This window comes from Piliocolobus tephrosceles, unplaced genomic scaffold (genome assembly GCF_002776525.5).
Source record: "Piliocolobus tephrosceles isolate RC106 unplaced genomic scaffold, ASM277652v3 unscaffolded_20, whole genome shotgun sequence".
NCBI classification, from domain to species: domain Eukaryota; kingdom Metazoa; phylum Chordata; class Mammalia; order Primates; family Cercopithecidae; genus Piliocolobus; species Piliocolobus tephrosceles.
In genome coordinates this window covers 1,717,269-1,732,891 of record NW_022302087.1, presented here as the reverse complement: position 1 = coordinate 1,732,891, position 15,623 = coordinate 1,717,269, and positions in this window count along the sequence as shown.

Below are 15,623 nucleotides of genomic sequence, written 5' to 3'. Positions count from 1 at the left end.
GTCAATTTTAGAATAAGTTCTATGTGGTGCTGAGAAGAATGTATATTCTGTTGATTTGGCGTGGAGAGTTCTGTAGATGTATATTAGGTCTGCTTGGTCCAGAGCTGAGTTCAAGTCGTGAATATCCTTGTTAATTTTCTGTCTCGTTGATCTGTCTAACATTGACAGTCGGGTGTTAAAGTCTTCCATTATTATTGCGTGGGAGTCTAAGTCTCTTTGTAGGTCTCAAAGACCTTGCTTTATGAATCTGGGTGCTCTTGTATTATTTTATTTTGTTTATTTATTTTTTGAGATGGAGTTTTGCTCTGTCGCCCAGACTGAAGTGCAATGGCAGGATCCTGACTCACTGCAATCTGTGCCTACCGGTTGTGAGCGATTCTTCCACCTCAGCCTCCCAAGTAGCTGTGACTACAGGGGTGCCTCACCATGCGGGCTAATTTTTTTTTTTTTTTTTTTTGAGACAGGGTTTCATCATGTTGGCCAGGCTGATCTCGAACTCCTGACCTCAAGTGATTTGCCCACCTCAGCTTCCCAAAGTGCTAGGATTACAGGCGTGAGCCACTGTGCTCAGCCTAACTTTTATATTTTTTGTAGAGATGGGGTTTCACTGTGTTGTCCAGACTGAGGGCTCATCTTTTAAGGAAGTATAGCTATTTGTTTCTGATTAAATATTTTGAATTAAAGGATTACTTTTTTTTATATCAATGGCTTTTTGTAAATCCATGCCTCTATTTAACCAAGAGGACAGTACTAAGAGTTCATACTAAGTTATAAATGGGCCGGGTGCAGTGGCTAACACCTGTACTCCCAGCACTTTGGAAGGCCGAGAGGGGAGGATTGCTTGAGTCAAGCAGTTTGAGACCAATTTGGACAACATAGGGAGACTCCCATCTCTACAAAAAATAAAAAGAAAATTAGCAGGGCTTGGTGGCATGTGCCTGTGATCCCAGCTACTCAGGAGGCTGAGCTGGGAGGATCACTTGAGCCCAGGAAGTTGAGGCTTCTATGAGCTGTGATCAAGCCACTGCACTCCAGCCTGCATGACAGAGTGAGACCCTGTCTCAAAAAATTATATATATTAATTAATATATAATAATATATTAAATATGTATATTAAATATTATAATATATAATACATAATTTATATATTATATATTTATATATAATATATCTAAATGAAGGGAAAAAGACTATACAATTCCAATTTCCTGACACATTACCTCACTCTGGGTCACTTTTAGATAGCTTTGGATGGTCTCAGGGGTTAGGCATTTCTGGGATTCAAAAAGATCACTTTTTTCTGTTATTTGTCATATTTACAATTTTAATAGCAACATGATCATTGACCGTTTTCCACATGTTAGATTCTAGGTTCTGATTTCCAGGTTATAAGCGACCTAGAAAATGATAATATTTAGAGTCCATGTGATAATCAGCTTTTGTGTATTTTGTATATTGGGGAGTAAAATCTTGAGTTAGCCATAATGTACAGTCTAGGACTACCGTTTTGTCATCATTTTCTGATCCTTCTCAATTCTCTTTGTTTTGCTACACTAGTATAAATGTATTCCCTTATTTCAATATAATAACCCCACATGGCCATAGGCCCCTGAAAACACACAACAAGCAACAATGTAGAGTTTACTATTCTAAAGTGTTTAAGATTTCTACTCAGATGCTCTGATTTGCTTCCGCAATCAGATACTGAATGTATCCCCTGTTTAAAGAATGGAGATGAGGAAATCAGCACTCTGTGTGTGTGTGTGTGAAATAGACTGATGTGATGGATTGGGACAACAGGTTGGGTTAATAACATCCTCTTTTTGTAAGGACACCAGTCATATTGAATTAAGGCCCATTCTAATGACATTGTTTTAACTTACTTCTGAAAGACCCAATCTCCGAATACAGTTACCTTGTGAAGTACTGGGGGTTAGAACTTAAGTGTGTGAATTTTGAGAGAACACAATTCAGCCCATGACGCATCCATAATGGTGGAGAAACAAAAGGAAGAATTTGAAATTACCAACCATTAAAGGCTTACAATAAGGGCCCTGCAGATCTAATACTCAGACCTTTGAGAAAAAGGGGGAGTTGGTCCGGTGCTTGTATCTCAGAGCTCAAAAACCTATACCACAGCACAAATTTAAGACACAAATATCTTATTACCAAGATGGAATAAGAAGTACTGGAGTTTACTGTCTTCTATGAAAAACCAAAGGAAAAAAACCCAAATCATAGACAAAAATATATAAAACCAGTTTTTAAGACATCAAGCAATGAAGGGCAGTAATCTTGGAAAATGGGAAACAAATGAGCCCTGCGATTACACAGCCTCCTGAACTGAGAGAGATCCCAGGCTGTGACAAAGAGAGGGGGATCCAGGCGGGTCTGGTAGGCTGTATGTTGAGGAGACGGAGTTGAGAGTCTGGGGAAACGGAGGCAGGTAGCATTCTCAGGACAGAGTGCCACAAGTGAAGGGGCTGCCCCAGAGAGAACTCTGGAGATCTGTAGAGGGTGTCCCTTAGTATTCAGGAGAAAGCCGGTCAGCACATCCATGAGAGGAAATGACTCAAAGCTGGGGAAAAACCACTGAGAGGATTAGAGAGAAGAGCATATAACACTCACACAAGGCCAGGGAAACTGCTGTCTTACTAGCTAGACTGGAGAAGCTCACAATTCATAGGATACTGGGGACAATACTGAGAAGGGCCTTGACTCAGTAGTGCGGAATAGTTAAGTTAACCCAAGACTAATCATGGCTCTGGTCATTCCTAATTTTTTTTTTTTGGAGTCTTATTCTGTTGCCCAGGCTTGTGTGCAGTGGTGTGATCTCAGCTCACTGCAGCCTCCACCTCCTAGGTTCAAGTGATTCTTGTGCCTCAGCCTCCCTAGTAGCTGGGATTACAGGCATGCACCACCATGCCTGGCTAATTATTGTATTTTTAGTAGAGATAGGATTTCATCATGTTGGCCAGTCTGGTCTTGAACCCTTGACCTCAAGTGATCTGCCTGTTTTATCCTCCCAAAGTGCTGGTATTACAGACATGAGCCCACACACCCGGCCCATTCCTAGTAAGTCTTAAAAGCAAGACCAAAAGAGGATCCAACCATTTCCAAGTAACTTAATTATATCTGAAAACAAAGCTTAAGAATATTTGTTGAGATACAGAAAAGATGCAGAACTCATCAAGAAGAAATTCACAATTTTACTAGGCATGAAAAAAGGCAAAAAAAAAAAAAAAAAAAAGCCAAAAAACAAAAACCTGATGCATGATGAAGAGAAAATCAATCCATTGAGTTGGAATAAGAAGTGATACAGAGGGGAGGGATTGCATTGGGAGTTATACCTGATATAAATGACGAATTGATGGGTGCTGACGAGTTGATGGGTGCAGCACACCAACATGGCACAAGTATACATATGCAACAAACCTGCACGTTATGCACATGTACCCTAGAACTTAAAGTATAATAATAATAATAATAATAATAATAATAATAATAATAATAATAAAAAGAAGTGATACAGAGGCCGGGCATGGTGGTTCACGCTATAGTCCCAGCACTTTGGGAGGCGAGGTAGGTGGATCACCTGAAGTCAGGAGTTTGAGACCAGCCTGGCCAACATGGTGAAACCCCGTCTCTACTAAAAATACAAAAATTAGTACCGGGTGTGGTGGTGGGTGCCTGTAATCCCAGCAACTTGGGAGACTGAGGCAGGAGGATCACTTGAACCTGGTGGGTGGAGGTTCAAGTGAGCGGGGAGATCACGCCATTGCATTCCAGTCTGGTGACAAGAGTGAAACTCTGTCAAAAAAAAAAAAAAAAACCAACAAAAAAAATTCAGATGTTGGAAGTAAAAGTAAAGAACATTAAAGCCAGTTATTATAACTCTATTTCATATGCTCAAAAAGATTTTTTTTTGTAAAGACCTAAAGTGAGTTTCTACAGGTAAAAATGCCAATGCCGTCACAACAGCTTTATTTGTAATAACCAAAAAAATGGGAAATAATTCATATGCCACAAACAGGTGAATGGTAAACTGTGGTATAGCTATACAATGAAATACTGCTCAGCAATAAAAGGGGCAAACTATTGATACATACAACAACATGGATGAGTCTCAAAATAATTATGCTAAGTGAAAGAAACTGAGCAAAAGGAGAACACACAAAATGTGTTCACCTACAGTGATAGAAAGTAGATTAGTAGTTGCCTGGAGATGGGAGTGGGTAGGGATTACAAAAGGTTATGAGAAACTTTCAGGGGATGGTTGGATTTGTTCATTATCTGGATTATGATGATGGTTTCATGAATATACATACATCTGTCAAAACTTATAAAATTGTATACTTCGAATATGTGATGTGCAGCTTATGGCATGTCAATTGGTAAAGCTGTGTGTGTGTGTGTGTGTGTGTATGTGTTTTGTAAATAATGGTTGACATGAATATTTAAGGTCTGTCTGAAAACTGATCTCTTGTGGAGGTTGCTACACACCAACCTACACTTGTACTTTATACTTGGAAGCACTAATATGCAGCTGCCCTATCAGTAGTTCTACCTGATGGGTAGTTCTACCCACAGACTCTTAGTAGGAACATTAGCTAGCCTTTGCCTTCAGCTTTGCTTCCAGTGACTCTTCTCTTCCTGACAGGATTTTTGCAGCCCCAATAACCTCATATGATGTTTAGAGGGTGAGACATTTAATATTAACTCACAGCATTCTCACTAACTGGGTGAATGGAAAGAAGTATGGACAAAGAATAGAGTCTTGCTGAAATTATGCTGCCACTAAGTAGACACACATAGAGGTAAAGCGTTCACTGCATGGTGATGGTCTGTTCTCAGCTTTCTAGTATTGTATTGTCTTCTGCAATTGTGCAGTGCCTTCTGCCTGGAAATCTTCCAACTGTCCCACAAGATATTTGATTTTACAAGATCCATGTGAAGAAAAGTTATAATAATCAAGACTTGCTAACCTCAACAAGGTCAACAACAGGTTTTTAAAATCTTTCTTTCTTTTTCCTTATCTCCGCTGTTGTTAAATAATTCAGGAAATACCTAGTAAGGGCTTAGTGTGGGGCACGCTTAGCTGTCATGTACGTCTACAGTCTTGTTATTCAAAGGGTATTTAATGGAGGACAGTCTCCGCATCAGCTGGGAACTGATTAGAAATGCAGAGTCTTAGTTCTCCTCCAGACATACAGGATCAGTTTGTGCATTTTAACAAGATCCCTTGGTGATTTGTATGTACATTTAAGAAGCTGTGTTCTGGAGAATTCTTCTTAGCTTTACCACTTAAATTCTGCCATGACTTTGAGAAAGAGGCTTCACTTCTTTAAGTCATTAACAAATGAGGGGTATGGGAATAATAGTAGAACCCACCTCCTATTTGTTGGGAGGATTTAGTGAGACAAACCTTCTAAAACCCTTAACATACTGGCTGCTAAGTGCTTTTAAAAATTACCCTTTATTGTTATTACTATTATTATTTTGTAGTTGAAAGAAAAACACTTTTTAAGTAAAATATCTGTTATAGGCACTTCCTCTCTAGTTCATTTATGTATTCATAATGATGAGAGAGACATTATTGCAACAAACATGAAAAATAAATATGACACTTGATCCTGAATTAGAACTTGAAGAAGAAAGGAAATGAGGGAAAGGGAATGTCTTAGCTTGAACTCTCATAACAAAATGCCACACACTGGGTGGCTTAAACAACAGATGTGTATTTTATTTATTTATTTATTTTTGAGATGGAGTCTCTGTCTGTCGCCCAGGCTGGAGTGCAGTGACGCGATCTTGGCTCACTGCAACCTCCAGCTCACTGGTTCGAGTGATTTCGGAGTAGCTGGGACTATTGGCATGTGACACCACGCTTGGCTAAATTTGGTATTTTTAGTAGAGATGGGGTTTCATCATGTCGTCAGGCTGGTCTCAAACTCCTAATCTCAAGTGATCCACCCACCTTGGCCTCCCAAAGTCCTGGGATTACAGGCATGAACCACCGTGCCTGGCCTCTTGCTCTTCTTATAAAGCACTAAGCCCATCAGGAGGGCCCCACCCTCAACCATAATTGCCCTCAGAGGCCTCATCTCCAAATACCATTACGTTGGGAGTTAGAATTTCAATGTATAAATTTTGGAGGGACACAAACATTCTGTCCATAGCTGAGTGTTATTTTCTGATTCTTTTTTTTCCTTTTTTGAGATGGAGTCTCACTGTGTTGCTGAGGGTGGAGTGCAGTGGCACAATCTTAGCTCACTGCAACCTCCGCCTCCTGGGTTCAAGTGATTCTCCTGCCTCAGCCTCCTGAATAGCCGGGAGTACAGGCATCTGTCACCGTGCCTGGCTACTTTTTGTATTTTTAGTAGAGATGGGGTTTCACCATGTTGACCAGGCTTGTCTCAAACTCCTGGCCTTAAGTGATCTGCCCGTCTCAGCCACCCAAAGTGCTGGGATTACAGGCGTGAGCCACCACGCCCGGCCTTGTTTTTTTTAATTCGGCCATTTCTTGTACATTTATTAGTTGGCATTGTACTGTAAGATAGATCTTTTTTTGAATATCAGTTTGGTCTCATGGATTCTTATTTTGTTGAATCAGTTATACTCTATTATTATCCTTAACTATTATCTTATTACAGCTTTATTGACATATATTTGACATATAAGAAATTGCATATACATAAAGTGCACAGTTTGAAGAATTTTCTGTACTTATAGAGTGAGTAAACCACCACTGTAATCAATGAAGTCAACATTTTCATTAATCTCCAAAAGTTTCTTTGTCCTTCTTAGTAATCCAATCTCCCTTCCTCTCTCTCCGTCCTCTGGAAAGCACTAATTTGATTTCTGACACTGTAGATTAATTTCCATTTTCTCTAGAATTTCATGTAAATGGAATTCTACAGTATGTATTTTTGGAGTGAGGGTTCCGGCTTCTTTCACATGGTGTAATTATTTTGAGATTAATCCATGTCGTTGAATCTATCAGTGGTTTCTTATTTTTATTGGTGAGGAGTATTCCATTGTATTGATTTACCACGGTATGCTCACCCATTCACTTATTGTTGGGTATTTATTTTTTTCTAGTTTGTGACTCTTACTAATGAAATTGCTATGAACAAGTAGAAGTCTCTGTACAAGTCTATGTCTGTGTCTTTGTATGGATATATTCTTTGATTCTCTCGGTAAAACATCTAGAGTTGGAATGGCTGTTATACAGTAGATCTGTGTTGAACTTCTATGAAGCTGCTAAGTTATCAAAGTGTTTGTACCACTTTACAGTCTCCCCAGCAATATATGAACACGTTCATTGTTTGATGTCTGCACCAGTGCTTGGTATGGTCATTCTCTTTGATTTTATCCATTACACGATGGGTGTACTGGTACTATTTCATCGTTTTGATTTTCATTTTCCCAGTAACTAATGATGTTAAACATTTTTAAATGTACTTATTTACCATTCATATATCTTCTTCAGTGAAGTATCTGTTCAAATCTTCTGCGCATTTTTACTGGGTCATTTGTCTTCTTCTTATTGAGTTGTAAGAATTTTTATTTTTTATTTTTATTTATTTATTTATTTATTTTGAGAGGCAGTCTCGCTCGGTTGCCCAGGCTGGAGTGCAGTGGCTGGCGCAATCTCAGCTCACTGCAAGCTCCGCCTCCCGAGTTCTCGCCATTCTCCTGCCTCAGCCTCCCACGCCCGGCAAATTTTTTTGTATTTTTAGTAGAGACGGGTTTCACCATGTTGGCCAGGATGGTCTCAATCTCCCAACCTTGTGATCCACCCGCCTCGGCCTCCCAAAGTGTTGGGATTACAGGCATGAGCCACTGCGCCCGGCCTGAGTTGTAAGAATTTTTCTTATATTCTAGAAGTAAGTAATTTATCAGATTGTATGTTTTGCAAATATTTTCTCCACTCCTGCCTTTTCATTTTCTTTTCTTTCTTTCTTTTTTTTTGGAGACAGAATTTCACTCTTGTTGCCCAGGCTGGAGTGCAATGGCATGATCTCAGCTCATTACAACCTCCACCTCCCAGGTTCAAGCAATTTTCCTGCCTCAGCGTCCCGAGTAGCTGGGATTACAGGCATGCGCCACCACACCCGGCTAATTGTATATTTTTGGTAGAGATGGGGTTTCTTAATAGTGTTATTGGAAGAGCAAAGATTTTTTGATTTTGATGAAGTGAGCTTGGAAGTAGATCCTCCAGTCGCAGATGGCTACATCCCAGGCCAACAGTTTGCCTGAAACCCTGTGAGAAACCCTGAGCCAAAACCACCCAGCTAAGCCACTCCTGGCTTTCTGACCCTCAGAAACTATGTGGAATCATAAATATTTGTTGTTTTTAGCTACTGAGTTTTGGGTAAAATATGCTGTGATAGATAACTAATATACACTGGTTTAAAGTGAATATGCCTTGTAATTTTCTTCATATAGAAATTTTTAATAATTTCAACTATTATTTTATATTCAGAGGGTGCATGTGTAGGTTTGTTAGCTGGGTATATTGCATGATGCTGAGGTTTGAGGCATGTATGATTGATTCCATCACCCAGGTACTGAGCATAGTACCCAATAATTAATTTTTCAATCCTCCCCTCCAATAGTCCCTAGTGTATATTGTTACCATCTTTATGTCCGTGAGTACCCATCATTTAGCACACACAAGTGATAACATACTGTATTTGGTTTTCTATTTCTGTGTTAATTCACTTAGTGTAAAGCCTCCAGATGCATCCATGTTGCTGCAAGGGAAATGATTTTATTCTTTTTTATGGCTGTGTAGTATTCCATCGTGTATGTATACCACATTTTCTTATTCCATTCCATCACTGATGGGAACCTAGGTTGATTCCATGTCTTCACTATTGTGAATAGTGCTGCAATTAACATACAAGTGCATGTGTCTTTTTGGTAGAATGAGTTATTTTCTTTTGGATACATACCTAGTAATGGGATTGCTAGGTTGGCTGGTATAGTTCTAAGTTCTTTGAGAAATCTACAAACTGCTTTCCACAGTGACTGAATTAATTTATATTCCCACCAACAGTGCATAAGCATTCTCTTCACTGTAGGCTCACCAGCATCTGTTATTTTTTGATATTTTAGTAATAGCCATTCTGACTGGTATAAGATGGTTTCTGGTGTGGTTTTGATTTGTATTGATTTGTATTTCTCTGATGACTAGTGATGTCGATCATTTTTCTTTAGTGACAGTGAGCATTTTTAATTATTTCAGTATATATGTTATATAAAATACATATTTTTTGTTTGGTGTTCGTTGAGCTCCTTTGATCTGTGGGTCGTTTTTTTTTTTTCTGAGACGGAGTCTTGCTGTATCACCCGGGCTGGAGTGCAGTGGCCGGATCTCAGCTCACTGCAAGCTCCGCCTCCCAGGTTTACGCCATTCTCCTGCCTCAGCCTCCCGAGTAGCTGGGACTACAGGCGTCCGCCACCTCTCCCGGCTAGTTTTTTGTATTTTTTTTTAGTAGAGACGGGGTTTCACCGTGTTAGCCAGGATGCTCTCGATCTGCTGACCTCGTGATCCGCCCGTCTCGGCCTCCCAAAGTGCTGGGATTACAGGCTTGAGCCACCGTGCCCGGCTGGGTCTTTTTTTTTGTTCCATTGCTTTCTTCAAGTTCACTAACTTTTTCTTCTGCAGTGTCTGGTGTTAATTTAATCTGGAACATTTTTTCCCAGATACTGCATTTATTATCTCCTGAAATCAGTTTGTGCCTTTTAAGTATTTTAGCATGCTTACCATTTACCGTGCTCTTTACCATACTTACCATTTACATTCTTTTATATGGAGTATGTTTACAGTAGCTGTTTTAATAACTATTAATTTTATTAGCTGTGTTATTTCTGTGTCTCTTTCCAATCATTAATTTAATCTTTATTATAAATTACATTTTCTTGCTTTTTGCATGCCTTTAAAATTTTATTGGATGCCAGATATTTTGAATTTTATGTTGTTTGCTGGGGTTGTTTGCATTCCTTTAAATAGTTTTGGTCTTTTTTTTTTTTTTTCTGGCAGGCAGATATCTGGAAACAATTTTATTTTTTTAAGGTTTGCTTTTAAATTTGTCAGGTGGGTCCTAGGGCTAATTCGGCTCTAATACTGAGGCAACACCTGAAAATTCTGCTTGATGCACCATGTGTTAACAGGCCTTCCCACACTGGCCAGTGGCAATATGAACTCTTGACCTGTGTGAGCTCTGGTGATTGTTCCACTTGTTTCTTTCTGAAGTTCTTTCCCTGGCCCTGGGACGTTTCCTCAGATACATGTGCTAATAATCACTGGGCAGCTGAAGAATCAAGGACAATTGTCTATAGATCTCTGGAGCTTTTGCTCTATCAGCTCTCTCTTCTCTGGTCATCTGGTCTGTAAATTCTAGCTGTCTTGGAGTCCCCAAGCTCTAAACTTTGTTTCCTCACCTCAGGGAACCCTCGTGAATTCCCTTTAGGAGCTTCCTTCCTGAGCTGTACCCTGTAAACTCTCTCTAGGCAGTGAAGCAATTTTAGAGCTCACATTGTTTGCTTTCTTTCAAGAATCGTGTCCCTGTGCTGTTTTCACATATCTGAAAACCATTGTTTCATATATTTGTCATTTTTAAATACTATATATAATATATATATACACACACAAACATAACATGTGTGTGTATGTATGTGTATGTGTGTGTGTATATATATATTTATTTTAAGACAGAGTCTCACTCTGTTGCCCAGGCTGGAGTGTAGTGGCGCGATCTCGGCTCACAGCATCCACAGCCTCCCGGGTTCAAGCGATTCTCCTGCCTCAGCCTCCTGAGTAGCTGGGATTACAGGTGCCCGCTACTACACCTGGCTAGTTTTTGTACTTTTAGTAGAGACGGGGTTTTACCATGTTGGCTAGGCTGGTCTCGAACTCCTGGCCTCTAGTGATCCACCCTCCTCGGCCTTCCAAAGTACTGGGATTACAGGTGTGAGCCTGGCTCAGGTTTTAATTTTCATAGCGGTTTTAGATTTTCAGAACAATTAAGAAAGTAGTACAGAGTTCCTATATACCCCACACCCAGTTTTCCCTCTTATTGTCTTACATTTATTTGTATGATACATGTCATAATTAATGAACCAATATTGACACATTATTATTAACTAAAGTCCATAGTTCTTTTTGTTTCCTTAGTTTTTACCTTTTTTTTTCTTCTTTTCTTTTCTTTCGTTTATTTTTTTGAGACAGGTCTTGTTCTGTCATCCAGGCTGGAGTGCAGTGGCATGATGATGGCTCACTGCAGCCTCGACCTCCCAGGTTCGAGTGATCCTCATCCTCCTGAGTAGCTGGGACCATAGGCACACACCACCACACCTAGCTAATTTTTAAATTTTTAGTAGGGACGGGTTTTGCCATATTGTACAGGCCAGTCTTGAACCCCTGGGCTCAAGTGATCCACCCACTTTGGGTTCCCAAAGTGCTGGGGTTACAGACATGAGCCACCACACCCAGCCCCTAATGCTCCTTTTCTATTTTAGGGTCCCATCCTGGATACTGCATCACTTTTAGTTGTATCTCTCTAGGCTTCTCCTGGCTGTGACAGTTTTTCATACTTTCCCATGGTTCTTATGGCCTTTACAGTTTTAAGAAGTACTAGTCACGTGTTTTACAGGATGTCCTGCTATTTGACATACAGACCAATAGAATAAAATGGAGAATGCAGAAATTAATTCACATATTTATAGCTTTTTTTTTTATTTCCATGGGTTATGGGGAACAGGTGGTGTTTGGTTACATGAGTAAGTTCTTTAGTGGTGATTTGTGAAACTTTGGTGCATCCATCACCCAAGCAGTATACACTCTACCCTATTTGTAGTCTTTTATCCCTCACCCCATACTCCTCCTTCCCCCAGAGTCCCCAAAGTCCATTATGTAATTCTTATGCCTTTGCATCCTCATGGCTTAGCTCCCACTTATGAATGAGAAGATACGATGTTTGATTTTCCATTCCTGAGTTACTTCACTTAGAATAATTGTCTCCAGTCTTATCCAGGTTGCTGCAAATACCATCAACTCATTCTTTTTTATGGCTGAGTAGTATTCCGTGATATATATATATATAGATAGATATATATACCCACACTATATATATATATATATATATACCACAAGTCTTTCTCTCTCTATATATACCACATATACCACAATTATATATATATATGTAAACACACACACACACACACATACCACAATTTCTTTATCCACTCGTTGTTTGATGGCTATTTGGGTTGGTTCCACATTTTTGCAATTGCGAATTGTGCTGCTATAAATGTATAGTGCAAGTATCATTTTTGTGTAATGACTTCTTTTCCTCTGAGTAGATACCCAGTAATGGGGTTGCTGGATCAAATGATGGTTCTACTTTTAGTTCTTTAAGGAATCTCCACGCTGTTTTCCATAGTGGTTGTACTAGCTTACATTACCATTAGCAGTATACAGGTGTTCCCCGTTCACCACATCCACACCAATATCTATTATTTTATTTATTTATTTATTTTTTTATTATACTTTAAGTTCTAGGGTACATGTGCATAATGTGCAGGTTTGTTACATATGTATACTTGTGCCATGTTGGTGTGCTGCACCCATCAACTCGTCAGCACCCATCAATTCATCATTTATATCAGGTATAACTCCCAATGCAATCCCTCCCCCCTATTTTTTTATTTTTTTGATTATGATCATTATTGCAGGAGTAAGGTGGAATTGCATTGTGGTTTTGATTTGCATTTCCTTGATAACTAATGATGTTGAGCATTTTTTCATATGTTTCTTGGCCATTTGGATATCTTCTTTTGAGAATTGTCTATTTATGTCCTTGGCCCACTTTTTGATGGGATCATTTGATTTTTTTTATTGCTAATTTGTTTGAGTTTGTTGTAGATTCTGGATATTAGTCCTTTGTCAGATGTATAGATTGTGAAGATTTTCTCCCACTCTGTGGGTTGTCTGTTTACTCTTCTGACTGTTGCTTTTGCTGTGCAAAAGCTCTTTAGTTTAATTACGTCCCAGCAATTTTTTTTTTTTTTTTTGAGACGGAGTCTCGCTTTGTCTCCCAGGCTGGAGTGCAGTGACTGGATCTCGGCTCACTGCAAGCTCCGCCTCTCGGGTTCACGCCATTCTCCTGCCTCAGCCTCCTGAGTAGTTGGGACTACAGGCGCCTGCCACCTCGCCCGGCTAGTTTTTTGTATTTTTTTTAAGTAGAGACGGGGTTTCACCATGTTAACCAGGATGGCCTCGATCTCCTGACCTTGTGATCTGCCTGTCTCAGCCTCCCAAAGTGCTGGGATTACAGGCTTGAGTCACCGCGCCCGGCCCTTGATTCATTTTGAGTTAGCTTTTGTATAAAGTGAGAGACGAGGATCCAGTTTCATTCTCCTACATGTGGCTTGCCAATTATCCCAGCACCACTTGTTGAATACGGTGTCATTTCCGCATTTTATGTTTTTGTTTATTTTGTTGAAAGTCAATTGGCTGTAAGTATTTGGCTTTATTTCTGGGTTCTCTATTCTGTTCCATTGGTCTATGTGCCTATTTTTATATCAGTACCATGATGTTTTGGTGACTATGTCTTTATAGTGTAGTTTGAAATCAGGTAATGTGATGCCTCCAGATTTGTTCTTTTTGCTTAGTCTTGCTTTGGCTATGTGGGCTTGTTTTTTGTTCCAAATGAATTTTAGGATTGTTTTTTCCTAGTTCTGTGAAGAATGATGGTGGTGTTTTGATGGAAATTGCATTGAATATGTAGATTGCTTTTGGCAGTATGGTTATTTTCATAATATTGATTCTACCCTTCCATGAGCATGGCCTGTGTTTCCACTTGTTCATGTTGTCTATGATTTCTTTCAACAGTGTTTTGTTGTTTTCCTTGTACAGGATGTCTTTTACCTCCTTGGTTAGGTATGTTCCTGAGTATTGTGTTGTGTTGTGTTGTATTGTATTGTATTGTATTGTATTGTATTTTTACAGCTATTTTAAAAGGGGTTGAGTTCTTGATTTGATTCTCAGCTTGGTTGCTGTTGGTGTACAGCAGAGCTACTGATTTGTGTACGTTAATTTTATATTCGGATACTTTGCTGAATTCCTTTAACAGTTCTAGGAGCTTATTTTGAAGAGTCTTTAGGGTTTTCTAGAAGTACAATCATATAAGCAGCAAACAGTGACAATTTGACTTCCTCTTTACCGATTTGGATGCTCTGTATTTCTTTCTCTTGTCTGATTGCTCTGGCTAGGATTTCCAGTATTATGTTGAAGAGGAGTGGTGAGAGTGGGCATCCTTGTCTTGTTCCAGTTCTCAGAGGGAATGCTTTCAACTTTTCCCCATTCAGTATTATGTTGGCTGTGGGTTTGTTTTTGATGGCTTTTATTATATTGAGGTATGTCCCTTGTTTTTTTTTTTTTATTATTATACTTTAAGTTCTAGGGTACATGTGCACAATGTGCAGGTTTGTTACATATGTGTACATGTGCCATGTTGGTGTGCTGCACCCACACACCAACTCCTCATTTACATTAGGTATATCTCTTAATGCTATCCTTCCCCCTCCCCTCTCCCCACAATAGGCCCTGGTGTGCGATATTCCCCTTCCTGTGTCCAAGTGATCTCATTGTTCAATTCCCACCTATGAGTGAGAACATGCGGTGTTTGGTTTTCTGTTCTTGCGATAGTTTGCTGAGAATGATGGTTTCCAGCTGCATCTATGTCCCTACAAAGGACACGAACTCATCCTTTTTTATTGCTGCATAGTATTCCATGGCGTATATGTGCCACATTTTCTTAATCTACTCTGTCACTGATGGACATTTGGATTGGTTCCAAGTCTTTGCTATTGGGAATAGTGCCGCAATAAAGAGACGTGTGCATGTGTCTTTATAGCAGCATGATTTATAATCCTTTGGGTATATATCCAGTAAGGGGATGGCTGGGTCAAATGATATTTCTAGTTCTAGATCCTTAAGGAATTGCTACACTGTCTTCCACAATGGTTGAACTTGTTTACACTTCCACCAACAGTGTAAAAGTGTTCCGATTTCTTCACATCCTCTCCAACACCTGTTGTTTCCTGTTTTTTTAATGATTGCCATTCTAACTGGTGTGAGATGGTGTCTCATTGTGGTTTTGATTTGCATTTCTCTGATGGCCAGTGATGATGAGCATTTTTTCATGTGTCTGTTGGCTTTATGAATGTCTTCTTTTGAGAAGTGTCTGTTCATATCCTTTGCCCACTTTTTGATGGGGTTGTTTGTTTTTTTCTTGTAAATTTGTTTGAGTTCTTTGTAGGTCCTGGATATTAGCCCTTTGTCAGAGGAGTAGATTGCCAAAATTTTCTCCCATTCTGTAGGTTGCCTGTTCACTCTGATGGTAGTTTCTTTTGCTGTGCAGAAGCTCTTTAGTTTAATTGGATTCCATTTGTCAATTTTGGCTTTTGCTGCCATTGCTTTTGGTGTTTTAGACATGAAGTCTTTGCCCATGCCGATGTCCTGAATGGTATTGCCTAGGTTTTCTTCTAGGGTTTGTATGGTTTTAGGTCTAACATTTAAGTCTCTAATCCATCTTTTTTTTTTTTTTTTT